General features: G+C 38.0%; 1 long non-coding RNA gene across 3 annotated transcripts in view; it reads left to right on the top strand.

The window, feature by feature from the left end:
* LOC144372342 (uncharacterized) overlaps window positions 1-15906 on the top strand; it is a 69751-nt gene that overhangs the window by 39995 nt on the left and 13850 nt on the right. Inside the window, exon 3 of one of the 3 annotated variants that reach the window (XR_013432359.1) lies at window positions 699-779. The exons of the other annotated variants lie outside the window; for them this stretch is intronic. This is a non-coding gene — a long non-coding RNA (uncharacterized LOC144372342). The remainder of the gene's footprint in view (window positions 1-698; window positions 780-15906) is intronic. 3 annotated transcript variants of the gene reach the window in all.

Raw genomic sequence — 15906 nt, 5'->3', positions numbered from 1 at the left:
CTTTAGTTTGTCTAATTGCTCTGGCCACTATTTAAGTCTTGTTTCAGTTTTTAGAGGGAATGCTTTCAATTTTTCTCCATTTATAATGATTTTGGCCTGGGGCTTAGCATAGATAGCTTTTATGATGTTGAGATATGTTCCTGTAATCCCTAGTTTTTCTAGTGTTTTGAACATGTGTGGGTGCTTTATTTTGTTAAATGCTTTTTCTGCATATATTGAGATGATCATATGATTCTTATCTTTAAATCTATTGATGTGGGCTGGGGTTGTGGCTCAGTGATAGAGGGATTGCCTTGCACACATGAAGCACTGGGTTTAATCCCCACACCACATAAAAATTAATAAATAAAATAAGATGTGGTGTCCATCTGCAACTAAAAAAAAAAATAAAAAATAAAATAAAAAAGAGTCTACTGATGTGATGAATTGTGGGGAGCCACTCTGAATGACCCATGCCTTCCAGTCCTGAAGCAAGAAGCTGTGACCAATTAACTACATTTTGTGGTGATGTGGGCATTGTCCCAGCTCTAGAAGTATAAGACGTGTCTTCAGATGTAGGTGTCAGCCTGAGGTTGAATTACACTCATCTATCCCTTGTAACCCTGCCCCTTCTGGCCTTTTTTGGATAGAACTTTCTAAAGAACAAGAGTTTCCCCAATAAAAGCCCACTTCTGAATGTGCTTGCTTGCTCTCTCCAGACTCTCGTGACTTTCTCTTGCTCTCCCTTTTGGAGAGCCTGAGGCTGAGAGCGGAGGAGCCCTCCTGAAGCTTGCTCAAAGGTAAAGTGTGTCTGTGTTTTATTTGGTGTCCCTGGAAATTCACACAAGCGACCTTAAGTTCAGCTGCCCACGCAGGTCGGGGGCGGCAATGAATTACATTTTTTGATTTCCATATGTTGAATTAACCTTGCCTTCCTGGCATGAACCCATTTGATTGTGGTGCACTATATTTTTGATATTTTTTTTTAATTTGATTTGCCAGAATTTTATTGAGAACTTTTGCATCTGTGTTCATTAGCGATATTGGTCTGAAGCTGTATTTCTCTGATGTGCCTTTGCCTGGTTTTGGAATCAAGGTGATATTAGCCTCATAGAATGAGTTTGGAAGTGCTCCTTTTTTTTTACTATTTAATGAAATAATTTGAAGAGTATGAGCATTAGTTCTTCTTTATAGGTCTTGTAGAACTCAGCGGTGTATCCATCTGGTCTTGAGTTTTTCCTGGTTGGTAGGATTCTGACGCCTTTTATTTCCTTGCTTGAAATTAATCTATATAAATTGTGTATATCATCCTGATTCAATTTGTGTGAATCATATAAATCTAGAAATTTGTTAATATCTTCAGTATTCTCTATTTTATTGCAATACAAGTTTTCAAAATAATTTCTGGTTATCTTCTGTATTTCTGTAGTGTCTATTTTGATATTTCCTTTTCATCATGTATGCTAGTCATTTAAGTTTTATCACTCCTTGTTAGCATGGCTAAGGGTTTATCAATTTTATTTATTTTTTTGAAGAGCCAACTTTTTGTTTTGTCAATTTTCCCAATTGTTTTAATTTCATTGATTTCAGCTCTGATTTTAATTATTTCCTCTCGTACTGCTTTTAATTGTTGATTTGTTCTTCTTTTTCTAGGGCTTTGAGATGTAATGTTAGGTCATTTTTTGTTGACTTTTTATTCTTTTAATGAATAAACTCCATGCAATGAACTTTCCTCTTAGTACTGCTTCATAGTGTCCCAGAGCTTTTGTTCTCATTTACCTCTAAGAATTTTTTAATCACCTCCTTGATGTCTTTTGCAACTCCATTGTTCATTCAGTAGAATATTATTTAGTCTCCAGGTATTGTAGTAGTTTTTATTTTTTATTTTATCCTTGATCTCTAATTTCAAATTAGAGATCTGGTAGAATGCAGGGTAATATATCTACTTTTTTGTATTTGTTAAGAGTTGATTTGTGGCATAATATATGGTCTACTTTAGAGAAAGGTTCATGTGCTGCTGAGAAGAAAGTGTATTCACTTGTTGAAGAATAAAATATTCTATTTATGTCAATTCAGTCTAAGTTGTTGATTGTATTGAGTTCTATAGTTTCTTGGTTCAATTTTGTTTGGAAGATCTATCCAGTGGTGAAAGAGCCATGTTAAAGTCACCCAGCATTATTGTGTTATGGTCAATTTGACACTTGAACTTGAGAAGAGTTTGTTTGATGAATATAGATGCACCATTGTTTGGGGCTTATATATTTATAATTGTTCTGTCTTTTGATGAATGGTTCCCTTAAGCAGTATGAAATGTCCTTTTTTATTCCTTTTGATTAACTTTATCTTAAATTTTACTTTATCTGATACAAGAATGGAAACCCCTTCTTGCTTCTGCAGTCCGTGTGAATGGTATGATTTTCCCTAAACTTTCACCTTCAATCTGTGGATGTCTTTTTCTATGAGATGAGTCTCTTGGAGGCAGCATATTGTTGGGTTTTTTTTTTTTTTGATCCAATCAGTAAGTTTATGTCTTTTAATTGGTGAGTTTAGGCCATTAACATTCAGAGTTATTATTGAGACATAATTTGTATTCCATCCATTTTTGTTGTTTAACTTGACTTGATTTCTCCTTTGATTAGTTTTTTTCTTTAGTATAATACCTCCCTCCGTTGATTTTCATTGTTATTTTTCATTTTCTCTTCATGGAATATTATGCTGAGGATGTTCTACAGTGTAGATTTTTTTTTAGCTGTAAATTATTTTAACTTTTGTTTATCATGGAAGGCTTTTATTTCATCATCAAATCTAAAGCTTAATTTTGCTGGATACAAGATTCTTGGTTGGCATCCATTTTCTTTCAGAGCTTGATATATATTGCTCCAGGATCTTCTTGATTTCAGGGTCTGGGTTGAAAATCTGCACAGAATCTAATTTCTTTTCCCCTATATGTAATCTTCTCTTGTGGCTTTTAAAATTCTCTCCTTATGCTGTAGGCTAGGCATTTTCATTATAATGTGCTTTGGTGTGGATCTGTTATGATTTTGTACATTTGGTAAACTGTAAGCCTCTTGAATTTGGTTTTCCATTTGTTCTTCATGTTTGGAAAATTTTCTGATATTATTTCATTGAAGAGATTGTTCACTCCTTTGGTTTGGAACTCTGTGCTTTCTTCTATCCCAATAACTCTTAAATTTGGTCTTTTGGGGCTGGGGATGTGGCTCAAGTGGTAGCGCGCTCACCTGGCATACGTGCAGCTCGGATTCGATCCTCAGCACCACATACAAACAAAGATGTTGTGTCCGCTGAAAAAAAACTGAAAAATAAATATTAAAAAATTCTCTCTCTCTCTCAAAAAAAATTAATCTTTTTATGCTATCCCACATTTCTTGAATGTTCTGATTGCTTATGGTTTCTTATCATTTTCACTGTGTGGTCTATATTTTTTTCAAGATTATATATTTTGTCTTCATTGTCCAAGGTCCTGTATTCCAAGTGGTCTAACCTATTAGTGATGCTTTCAATTTGGTTTATTGTTTCTTTCATTTCAAGGATTTCTGTTTGGTTTTTCTTTAGAACCTCTAGCTCCCTATTGAAGTAATCTTTTGCTTCCTGTATTTGCTTATGTATCTCTTTGTCAAAATGATCTTTAGCTGCCTGTATTTGCTCTCTTATGTCATCCTTTAATCATTTTATCTGCTGTGCTGGCCATGGATTCTAATAATGTGATATCTTGATTTGTTTGGGGCACTTTCTTCCTTTGTTTTTTCATGTTGCTTGTGTGTCTTCCTTTCTAGCTCTGTGGATCCAAGGCATTATCATTTTACCCTATAGACTTATAGAGCCCCTGTAGGATTCCAATACCTCTCCTTTGAGGGGAATGACAATGTTAATAGATCCCAATATAAAAATATTGGGATCTATTTATCTAAAAATAAATAGTTGCTATTAAGATGTTTACAGTTTGGTCACAATGTGCAGAAATGGTGAATTCAATTATTATCTACAATACAATCAGTAGGTTTGTAAAATGATCTACAGTCTCTGATGGTGGACAAAGAACCGGGAATGAGGTGTAGGAAGGTATGATGAGGAGGTACGAGATGAGGACATAATGTTATTATATCTTAGGAAGTGTGAAAGAGAAACCTAAAGAAGAAAGTTAGTAGCAGGAGAATAGAGAGGTAGTAATTTTGGGTAGATAAGTAAGAGGGAATACAGTAGAGTACATAAAACAAACACACATATATATTAAGAAAAATAAAAAATGTTAAAATAGTAAAAATTGGAGATAAATAAAACAGAGAAAAAAAGAATATACAATGCAGCTATAATATACTATTCATTCATCTCAGTCCTAAATATCCTAATTTATGCAAAGCACTTGGTTACATATATTGGCGATGGGAGGGTGGGAGAATAAAGAGGGAGAAGAAAGAAAAAAAAATCTTGAAGGAAGAAACATGAATTGTTTTGGTTGGAGATCAGTGTCTTTCCGCTTCTCTTCTTCTCCTATAGGTGGGGTTGTCGGTTCTTAGTTGGTATCTCCGCCCTCAGGATGGTGGGGCTTACCAGGGTGTGAGGGTTGGTCTTGGGTGCAGGACACTTGGAAGTGTGGTATGGCACCCCTGGTCCTGATGGGAGACCGCACCTCAAGGATCTCCTTTGGGGTCTGCTCCTGTGTTGTGGGCACCTGATCTTATCTCCTCATCTCGCCTGTAGACCTCACAGTTCCTGGCCTCTGCATTAGTCTGTAAAGTGTGTCTCCCTCACTCTCTCCTTTTCTCTTTCCTAATCAGGAACCTTGCTCTCCGGGGGTCTTGTGTGTTGCACTCTGGTGGTTGCACACCTGTCAAAGAGGGCTGTTTTGATTTGAGCAGTCATTCTGGCGAGTTAGCAGCTGCTGGGGATTAGGGGGAATTAGAAAACTATGGGTACCTGGCTATCTGGTGCTCCAAACTGGTCTTTGCCCCGACTAAAGATGATGATAGATGTGACCCAAGATGGAGGCAGCTGCTTTCAGCACTGGGGTGTCAGATCAGGTGGGGGGAGCTGGGTGATGGCCTTGTGCCATGCGTTCAGAGATGAGCTCTGTAGCATGCAGTGTTGCAGCTCTCAGCTGTGTTCAGAGCCTGAGATGACCCAGGTGCAGGCAAGCTACTGTGAGTAGGGGACTCTGGCAGTGGCTGCCAAGATGATGGTAGATGGAGGTTCACATGAGAGTGGTGGCCCGGGTTTCTGAGTATGGGTAGCCGCTGAGAACCCTGCGTGGGAGCAGCATCTGGAAATTCTGCACCAGTGCTGATGCCAGTGGTCCCTTAAGGCACCTGCAAGACCTGTGTGGATGAGTAGTTGGGAGTCCTTTCCTAAAGCTGAGGCCTGGGGCCCTGTGTGGGCATGGCAGCCCATGACTTCTGTGAGGGAGCAGCTGCTGAGGGGTCCTCTATCATTCTCAGAAAAGCAGTATTCCCACTAGTTGAGACCCAGGTCACAGAGTAACACAGAATTCTGCCTCCCTCTTGGATCCACTCCCCTCCATCTTGGATCCACTCCCCTCCCACCCCAGAATCATCTTTCTATATCTTTATAAAAGTTCATTAACTTTAATATTAAGATATGAAAAAATAGCATAAAAGGAAAATGCAAACCATTTCATTCAGAACTATAAATGCATAAACAGAAAGTGCATGTTAAGATTTCTTCCATATATTAAAGTATGATGTGACAATATATTTTAATATAGTAAATTGCAGCAATATTAAGAACTTGCAAGAATGCAAAAACACATCAGTACTAAGAAGTTTATATATAGTAAATAAAAGTGCTTTCTGTTTGATACAATATGACATGAAATTGGAGATAGAGTGTGGTGAGCCGTTTCTGCGGACCATAGCCACCATTACAATATGGCGCTGGCTGCCACTGTGGTCAGTGATAAACAACTCCTTATTAGGGAGAGTTGGCGCATTTTGAGATAACACCCTATGAGAAAGATCCACGTGGCAGCTTTGCATTGGGGCTTAGGATGCTTTATTAAGGCTAGGAGGCACGGGTGGAGGAGGAGAAGCTTGAAGATACATTTTGAATAAAGGCCTGAATAAACTGCTGAAAGAAGAATCCTGTGTTGCGTCTCCTTTGCTGGCCGGGGGTCGCAACAATAGAGTATTGGGAACTGTGCAGGGGGTGCTTTGGGAAGGCTGAGATTCATACATAGTCCTCATCACTTATGCAAAATGTAATTACAGGAACTTCTCATAGGCTGGTCCTATGAGAATACTATTGCAGTGTAGTGTGATTAAAATTCCTCTGAAGACTGTGGCTGGACCTCAGGAAGACTGACAGCCACCTGCTTGGAAATTGCAGGGAACTAAGGAGCATCCCAGGAGATTTCCAAAAGGAGGGGAGACACATGAAGGTCTAGATGTTAAGAAAAAACAGGAAAGGTAGAGCACTTGCCTAGTGTGTGTGAAGCATTGGGTTTGATTCTCAGAACCACATAAAAGTAAATTAAATAAAAGTCCATCAACAACTCAAAAAGATTTTAAAAAGACAAAGACAAAACAGGAAAAATGCACTCCTCACAAACATACCCACAAACCAGGTTTTACAAAGCAAGACTCAAATTAATTATCACTGTGTCTTGTACTAGCAGTTGAGGGTGGTTTGAAATTCAGCTGCTTCCTGGGTGAGATACTCTTTTAAGGAGCTACTGGAAATTGCATTTTTACCCATAGTAATGATGATGCCCAGGAACTCTAGTGAGTCCAGGATGTTTATTAATGTCACCAAATATAATGATAGGTAACAGAAGAAGATGAAAATCAGTCATATTAATAGATGATATAAAATATTTGTTAATTTTACATGTAAGACTTTCAGTTAAGAAATATCTCAGTGTACTTGGAAGAAGGAGAATCAGAATATATAGTGGTCACAAAATTTTATGTGAGGATAGAAAGGCAGAGCTGTTAATAATTACACTGGAACCCTCTCAGGCAAAGAAGACAGTCTTACCCCAAGACAGTGTAGTAAGAGAAAGTGAGAGAAATAGAGAAATAATATAGAAAATGAGAAAAAGTTAAGAAGCAAAATGCATGATATCCAAAGTAAAGGATCACACTGGCTATGGGAAGATGTTCCATAATCTGAGTCTCTTCTGGTGCACAGCGCCCCCAATTGGTATGCCATGGACTTGCTTCAGGACATCCTCCCTCCAGGGCACCTAGCATATCCTCTACACTACGGAGCCATTTTTTTTTCATAGCCACCTATATAAGAGGATATTCCATGGAATTCTAGAAGGACAATTACATGTTCATATTAAGAATTAAGTTATGGGATCAGATAGCTTCCCCCACCCTCTGTCTTAGAAGGAAGATGCCCTATTCTAACTACAAACTCTCATACCCTGAGGTCAAAGAAGGACCACACAAATTAGAGGTGTTTTCATTTCACTGGCCAAGAAGAAACTCCTCTGGGACTGTATGTGGAAGTCAGCTGGAACTGACCCCCAGGCTGTCGGCCCTGCAGCTGCCAGAGCAGGCCTGCCCCACCCTTGCTGATTTGCATGTTTCCCCAGAGCCAATTTCTGCTTCTCAGAGTCCTCGTGAAAAGGCTGCTTGGTGAGCCTGGGCAGCAGGAGCCTCAGGCAGGGCCAGACAGAGCATGGGTGACCTGGCTGCACTCATCTGCCTTCTGCTGCTCTGGAGTCCAGGTGAAGAGGGAGCACAGGGGACAGCCTGAGGAATAGCCTCTTCTAATATGAGGGCTCTGTGCGTCAATGGCCCACAGTGCTCTCAGGTTACAGGACCAGGACAGCCAGGTGTGCTGGGGGAAATGGAGTTAAAACAGGAATGCTGTCTCTTTCTTCCCAGGTGCCAGTGGGAGCCCAGGGCTGACACAGTCACCAGACTCCCTGGGTGTGTCTCAAGAACAGAGCACCTCCATCACCTGCACTGCCAATAAGAGCATCAGTGACACTCTCACCTGGTACCAGCAGAGACCAGGCCAGGCTCCCAAGATTGTCATCTATGAAGCTGATAAGTGATAATCTGGCATCCCAGATGGCTTTGCTGGGGTATAGTCTCAGACTAAATTCACTCTCAAAATCAGCAGGGTAGACGCTGAGGTTGCTGCCAGCTCTAACTACCAGCAGAACTCTGCTTTCCCTCCCACATAGTCAATGCCCCATGCACAAACCCTCCTCCCAGGGATGGTACGGGGGTCACATGGTGTCACCAACTGCCCTCTGCCAGGGGGCATGCTCAGAGGCACTGGGTTTGGTTGAAAGCACTGGCTGGGTTCATGGTAAAGGCCTGAAAGGGACATCAGACTTCTGAAAGCAGGCTGTTCCACTACCACCACCACGAGGGACACTGACCAGCAGCGCACACTCCACAGCCAGTGGCCAGGGACTGAGATTTGGAGATTGCTGGGTGTTGAAACCACACTAAGGGCTCAGGTGTCTGGTGTGACTGGCCTCTAGTAATCCTGTACAGATGTGGCTTTGGAGGTTCTCAGAGCTCAGCTTGCTTCCTGTGTCTGCAGGAGGAGATGGAAACAGACTCTGAGGCTCTGGCTACATAACTCCCACTCATGCCTTCATTTAAAGCCAGATGCAATTAAATCCAGAAAAGCACACGAGTTCCAGTAAGTGAATGTAAAGTGACCAGCTGGGCGAACATGAACTTCCTACACCCCTTAGCCACTGCCCCGTGGGGGATACAGGTGTTCCAGCCCCTCACAGGCCCTCCTGCTCCTCCCACTCACTCACCACCTCCACTTCCCATCAACATAGGTCAGATCTACTGGAATTTTCTGTCAGTGGACCTCCTGGACACTGCATTTGGCATCTTGCTCTTTTAAAAAAGTTAATTCATTTATTTGTTTCAATTAGTTATACATGACACTAGAATGTATTTATGCACTTTGATACATATAGATGGGATATAATTTCTCATTTTTCTGAATGTGCACTTTGTAGAATCATATTGGATGCAGATATATATATATATATATATATATATATATATATATATATATTCATAATGTCTGTTTCATTCTATTATCTTTCCTATCTATTATCTTTCCTATCCCCAATCCTCTTCCCTCTCCCCCATCACTTCCCTCTACCTAATCTAAGGTAGTGTTATTTTTTCCTAGTGCCTCTAACCTTATTGTAAATTAGCATCTGCATATTAGAGAAAATATTTGGCCTTTGTTTTTTTGGAATTGGTTTATTTCACTTAGCATGATATTCTCTTAACTCCAATCACTGGCAAATGCCATAATCTCACTCTTCTTTAAAGCTGAACAATATTCCTTTCAGTATATAAACATAGCACATTTTCTTTATCCATTTATCTATGGAAGGACATCTAGTTTGGTTCCATAGTTTAGCTATTGTGAATTGAGCTACTTTAAACATTGATGTGGTTGCATCACTGCAGTATACTGATTTTAAGTCCTTTGTATATAAATCGAGGAGTGGTATAGCTGGGTCAAATGGTAGTTCCACTCCAAGTTTTCTGAGGAACTTCCATACTGCTTTCCATAGTGGTTGCACCAGTTTGCAGTCCCATCAGCAATGTATGAGTGAACCTTTCTCCCCACACCCTCGCCAACATTTATTATGGGCTATATTCTTGATGATTGCCATTCTGACAGGAGTGAGATGAAATATTAGAGTAGTTCTGATTTGCATTTATGTAATTGCTAGAGATGTTGAATACTTTTTCATATATTAGTTGATTGATTGTATTTCTTCTTCTGTGAAGAGTCTGTTCAGTTCCTTAGCCCATTTATCTATTGGGTTATTTGTTTTTTGAGGTTAAGTTTTTTGAGTACTATATATATCCTAGAGATTAATGCTTTATCAGAGGTGCATGTGGTAAAGATTTTCTCCCAACCTGTAGTCTCTCTCCTCACATTATTAATTATTTCCTTTGCTGAGAAGTTGTTTTTTAATTTGAATCAATCTCATTTATTGATTCTTGATTTTACTTCTTGCACTTTAGGAGTCTTGTTCAGGAAGTCAGATCCTAGAGAGACATAGTGAAGATTTGGGCCTATTTTTCTTCCATTAGGCACAGGGTCTCTGTTCTAGTGTCTGTAAATTTGATCCACTTTGAGTTGATTTTTGTGCAGGGTGAGAGATAGAGGTTTAATTTCATTTTGCTACATATGGATTTCCAGTTTTGCCAGTACCATTTGGTAAATAGGCCATTTTTCTCCAGTGAATGTTTTTGGCACCTTTGTCTAGTATAACATAACCGTATTATGTGGGTTTGTCTCTGGGTCTTATATTCTGTACCATTGCTCTACAAGTGAATTTTGATGCCAATAACATGCCATTTTTGTTACTGTAAATGTACAGTATAGTTTAAGGTCTGGTATTGTGATACCTCCTGCTTCACTTTTTTTTTTTTTTTTTTGCTAAGGATTGCTTTAGCTATTCTGAGGCTCTTAGTTTTCCAAATAAATTTAATGATTGCTTTTTCTATTTCTATGAAGAATGCCATTGGAATTTAATAGGAATTGCATGAAATCTGTATAACATTTTTGGTAATATGGGCATTTTGACAATATTAATTCTGCCTATCCAGGAGCAGGGGATATCTTTCCATCTTCTGAGGTTTTCTTCAGTTACTTTCTTTAGTGTTTTGTAGTTTTCATTGTAGAAGTCTTTCACCTCTTTTGTTAGATTGATTCCCAATTTTTTTTAGGCTATTTTGAATGAGATAGTTTTCCTAATTTCTCTTTCAGTGGATTCATTGCTGATGTATAGGAATGCATTTGATTAATAGGTGTTGATTTTATATCCTGCTAGTTTGCTGAATTTATATTTTAGTTCTAGAAGTTTTTTGGTGGAATTTTATATATCTTTAGATATAGAATCAGGTCACCAGAAAATAGTGATAGTTTGAGTTCTTCTTTACCTATCTGTACACCTTTAATTTTTTTCTTTTGTCTAATTGCTGTGGCTGGAGTTTCAAGGAGGGAATGCTTTCAATTTTTCTCCATTTTGAATAATGCTGGCCTTGGGTTTAGCATAGATAGCTTTTACAATGTTGAGCTATGTTCCTACTATCACTAGTTTTTCAAGTGTTTTGAACATGAAGTTGTGCTGTATTTTGTCAAATGCTTTTTCTGAATCTGTTGAGATGATCACAAGATCCTTGTTTCTAAGTCTATTAATATGATGAATTACATTTATTCATTTCCATATGTTGAACCAACCCTGCATCCCTGGGATGAAGCCCATTTGATCATAGTGCACTATCTTTTTAATGTTTTTGTATGTGATTTGCCAGAATTTTGTTGAGAATTTTTGCATCTATGTTTATGAGGGATATTGATCTCAAGTTTTCTTTCCTTGATGTGTCTTTGTCTGGTTTTGGTATCAGGGTCATATTAGCCTCATAGAATGAGTTTGGAAGAGTTCCCTCCTTTTCTATTTCATGGAGTACTTTGAGAAGTATAGATGTTAATTCTACTTTAAAAGTATTATAGAACTCAGCTGAGAATCCAACTGGTCCTGGGTTTTTCTTGGTTGGTAGGCTTTTCATGGCATTTTCTATTTCAATACTTAAAATTGATCTGTTTAAATCATGTATGACCTCCTCATTCAGTTTGGGTAGGTCGTATGTCTCTAGAAATTTGTCAATGTCTTCAATATGTTTTATTTTATTGGAATATAAATTTTCAAAATAGTTTCTAAATATCTTCTGTATTTCAGACATGTTCATTGTGATATTTCCTTTTTCATTTTGTATTTTCATAATTTGAATTTTCTCTTCATTAGAATGGTGAGGGGTTTACCTATTTTATATATATTTTTTTTCAAAGAATCAACTTTTTTTGCCAATTTTTTTCAATTATTTCTTTTGTTTCAGTTTCAGCTCTGATTTAATTATTTTCTGTCTTCTACTGCTTTGGGGGTTGATTTGTTCTTCTTTTTCTAGGGCTTTTTTCTTTTAAAGAATGAACTTCATGCAATGAACTTTCCTCTTAGTGTCTCAGAGATTTTGATATACTGTATCAGTGTTCTCTTTTACCTCTAAGAATTTTTATTTCATCCTTGATTTCTTCTACCATCCATTTATCATTCAATAGTATATTATTTAGTCTCCATTTGTTACAATAGCTTGTATTTTTTATTTTATTATTTATTTCTAATTTCATTCCATTGTGTTCTAATAGAATGCAGGGTGTTATCTCTGTTGTTTTGTATTTACCAAGAGTTATTTTGTGGCATAATATATGGCCTATTTTAGAAAAGGAGCCATTTGCTGCTGTAAAGAAAGTATATTTGCTAGTTGATGGATAAAATATTTTATATATGTCTGTTAAGTCTAAATTATTGATTGTATCATTTAGTTCTATAATTTCCTTATTTAGTTTTTGTTTGGGAGATCTGTCTGTGAGAGAACTGTGTTAAAGTCACCCAGTATTATTGTATTGTGGTTTATTTGGTTCTTGAAATTGAGAAGGGTTTGTTTGATGTACATAGATGTTCCATTGTTTGGGGCATAAATATTTATAACTTTTATGTTCTGCTTATATACTTCCCTTAAGAAGTATGAAATTTCCTCCTTTGTCTCTTCTGATTAACTTTGGTTTGAAGTCTAGTTTATCTGATATGAGGATGGAAACCTCTGCTTGTTGACATAATCCATATAAGTGATAAGTTTTCCACATCCTTTCACCTTCAGCCTGTGGATGTCTTTGCCATGAGGTGAGTCTCTTGAAGACACGATATTGCTGGGTCTAGCTGTTTAATCCAATCTACTAGTCTATGTCTTTTGATTGATGAGTTTAGGCTGTTAAAATTCAAGGTTATTACTGAGATATGGTTTGTATGCTTTGTCATTTTGATTTATTTCTGGTTTTTGATTTGTCTTAGTTTCTCATTTCTTTGGATGTCCCTTTAGTGTAGATCCTCCCTTTGTTGGTTTTCACTTTTTTTCTTCACTTCATCCTCATTGAATATTTTGTTGAGAATGCTCTCTAGGGTAGGCTTTCTTATTGTGAATTTTTTTAATATATATATTTTTATCATGGAAGGTTTTCATTTCATCTTCAAATCTGAAACTTAATTTTGCTGGCCACAAATGCTGCTGCCATACCCGGAGGTCTCTTCTCTGGGCACCTTCTTGGCTACCTCAGATGCTACTCTGTGGTCACTGTCGCTGAACCCAAGGTATCCTGTCAATAAACTCCACCTGCACCGCTATTCCATCACTGCTGCCTTTGATTCTACTGCTGCTAGCCTGAGGTCACCTGGATATCTTCTTTCTGGGTGATGCTGCCCTTACAGCTGCAACCCTCTGTTGCTGCCCCAGATTCACCTGAAGCTGACACTGCTTCTGACCCCAGAGATTGCCTGGTGATGCTGACCCCAAAGCTTCAGTTGCAGCTACCACTGATGCTGACAACAACCACCACCCTACTGCTGCTACAATGGCCTAGAGGACTGTTATAGGGAGACTCCAGGTTTGGTTGCACATGGCTACAGTGATTTTGGGACACCAGCCAGGGCCTGGGATCTGGGTGTTACCAGCACAAGAGCCTCTGTCTTGGGACTCCAGTTGGGACTGCAGGTCCAATGTGGGGGTGCCTGTGGGTTTGGAGGAGCCTGGGGTCTTTCTGCTAAGAGTGGTGGTGGCCCTTCCTTGCTGCTGCATCTCAGGGTTGCTTCTTTTCATGAGTGTATCCCTGGTGGCCTCTCTGCAAAAAGGAGCAGCACTGAGATATTGGGCAAGCAGGTGACTGAGCCTGAGGTATCTGAAGCCCAGATTGGTGGAATAGTGACTGGGTTTTCAATGGCTGATGTGGTTTGGTGATTTTGAGAGATGTCAGAGACAGGGCTGAGACATTGTTGAACACTGACAGAGACAGGTAGACTTTCCAGCAAAATTTATTTTATTTTATTTTATTTTTTGATTCATTAATATCTCTACCATATTTAGAACAGATTTTTTAAGCACCAGTGCGTGGAGGACAATGATCTATGAAAGGTGTTTTGTATTTTCATTGTATTCTTATGTCTTTAATTTTTTGTCTTTGTTCCTATTCTTCTACTATCTTGTCTATTTTCTTTCTAACTTTTCTCCAACCAATAGCCAATCTCTATCAACTCCTCTTCCTTTCTTCCTGTGAATTTTTACTTCTAGATTCTCTCTTCCTTTCTCTCAAATATTGTGTACTACACTACCTCTGTTCTCTCATTCACCATTTGAAATTGTAAACCATTTTAACAAATTTCCTATTTATACTATAGATAGTTATTGAACTCTTCATTTTGGTTTAATGCTAGAAAGCAGTAGACACCTTAGTGGGAGTTATTAGGTTTAAGGATATATATTATCTACATTGGGGTGCTGTTGATATTGGTCTCATCATTAAAAGTGAGGCACTAGAAACTTTCAGGATCACTACAGGTCTACAGGGTAGAAATTTATGCTGCCTTAAATCCATACTTTTAGATGGCAAAACACACTAACAACATATAAAAATAAAAGGGGGAATAAAGTGTCCCAAACAAACCAAGATGCTTCAACAACAGATGCCACTGATACAACAGTAGAATAATGTCTAAGAAGGAGTTCAGATTGTACACAGTTAAATTGACATGTGAAGTAAAGAATAGTATAAGGAGTGAAATCAAAGAAAATAAACAGGAAGTGAAAAATCAATAAAGAGTTAGAGATTGTGGGGAAAAAATCAGAAATCCTCAAAATGAAGGAATCAGTAAACCAAATTATAAATTCAATAGAAAGCATCACCAACAGACTAGACCACTTGGAACACAGAACCACAGACAATGAAGACAAAATATATAATCTTGAAAGTAGGGTTGACTGCAGAAAAGTTGGTAAGAAGCCATGAAAAAAACATCCAAGAATTATGGGATAACATGAAAAGACTAAATTTAAGAGAGGTATCAGAATAGATGAAGGAGCAGAGATACAAACCAAAGGAATGCACAATCTTTTCGAAGATATAATAGCAGAAAATTTCCCATACCTAAATAATAGAATGGAAAATCAAATACAAGAGGCTTACAGGACCCAAACTATACAAAATTACAGCAGACCCACACCAAGACACATTACAATGAGAGTGACTAACACAGAATAAAGATAAAATCTTAAAGGCTGTGAGAGGAAAATTAAAATTTCATATAGAGAGAAACTAATTTGGATCTCAACTGATTTCTCAAACCAGATCCTCAAAGCTAGGCAGTCCTGGAATGATATATTTCAAGCTCTGAAAGAAAATTAATGCCATCCAAGAATTTTATATCTGACATCTTGCTCTTTTTGATAAACATGTTCTTCAAAATTCACCTGTGTGGTGGGTATGGTAGAAGTTTGTTCCCTTTAACTAAGGATAATTTCCTATTATATGAACATGTCAGTCAATCTTCATGTTAACGAGTTGGCATAGGTTTGAGACTGTTGTTAATGTTTTAGGGACATTCTTGCAACATCCTTTATAGACGTGTGCATTCACTTGTCTTGAGTATATTCCTAGGTATGAAAGTGGTGAGTCAGAGTTTTTCTGTGCAGTTTAGCTTCAGTGAACACTAAAATAATAGAGTGATGTTTTCTAAAATAGTGAGCATGTTTGCAGTCTACCAACCTGTACCATACAGAAAGGTACTAGTTGCTATAAAACTTCCCTAATAATATTTGATATTGTTAACTTTGTGAAATTGTATGCATATTGGTACATCTTAAAATGGTATTTATTTGATGAGCAATGAAATTGAGCATTTTGATATTTTCCCTTAGGAACAGCTAGTGATCAAATCAAATCATTCTCACCTTTATGCTTTCCTCCATTTTTATATTTTCCCTTAGGAACACAGCACACTTCTGGGTGTGACTGTGAAGGTATTTCAAGAAATTATTGGCAAGTTGAGGG

Source organism: Ictidomys tridecemlineatus (genome assembly GCF_052094955.1).
Source record: "Ictidomys tridecemlineatus isolate mIctTri1 chromosome 12 unlocalized genomic scaffold, mIctTri1.hap1 SUPER_12_unloc_5, whole genome shotgun sequence".
Taxonomy (NCBI): Eukaryota; Metazoa; Chordata; class Mammalia; order Rodentia; family Sciuridae; genus Ictidomys; species Ictidomys tridecemlineatus.
Note: the sequence above shows the minus strand (reverse complement) of the source record. Positions and strands in the feature narration are given on the sequence as shown.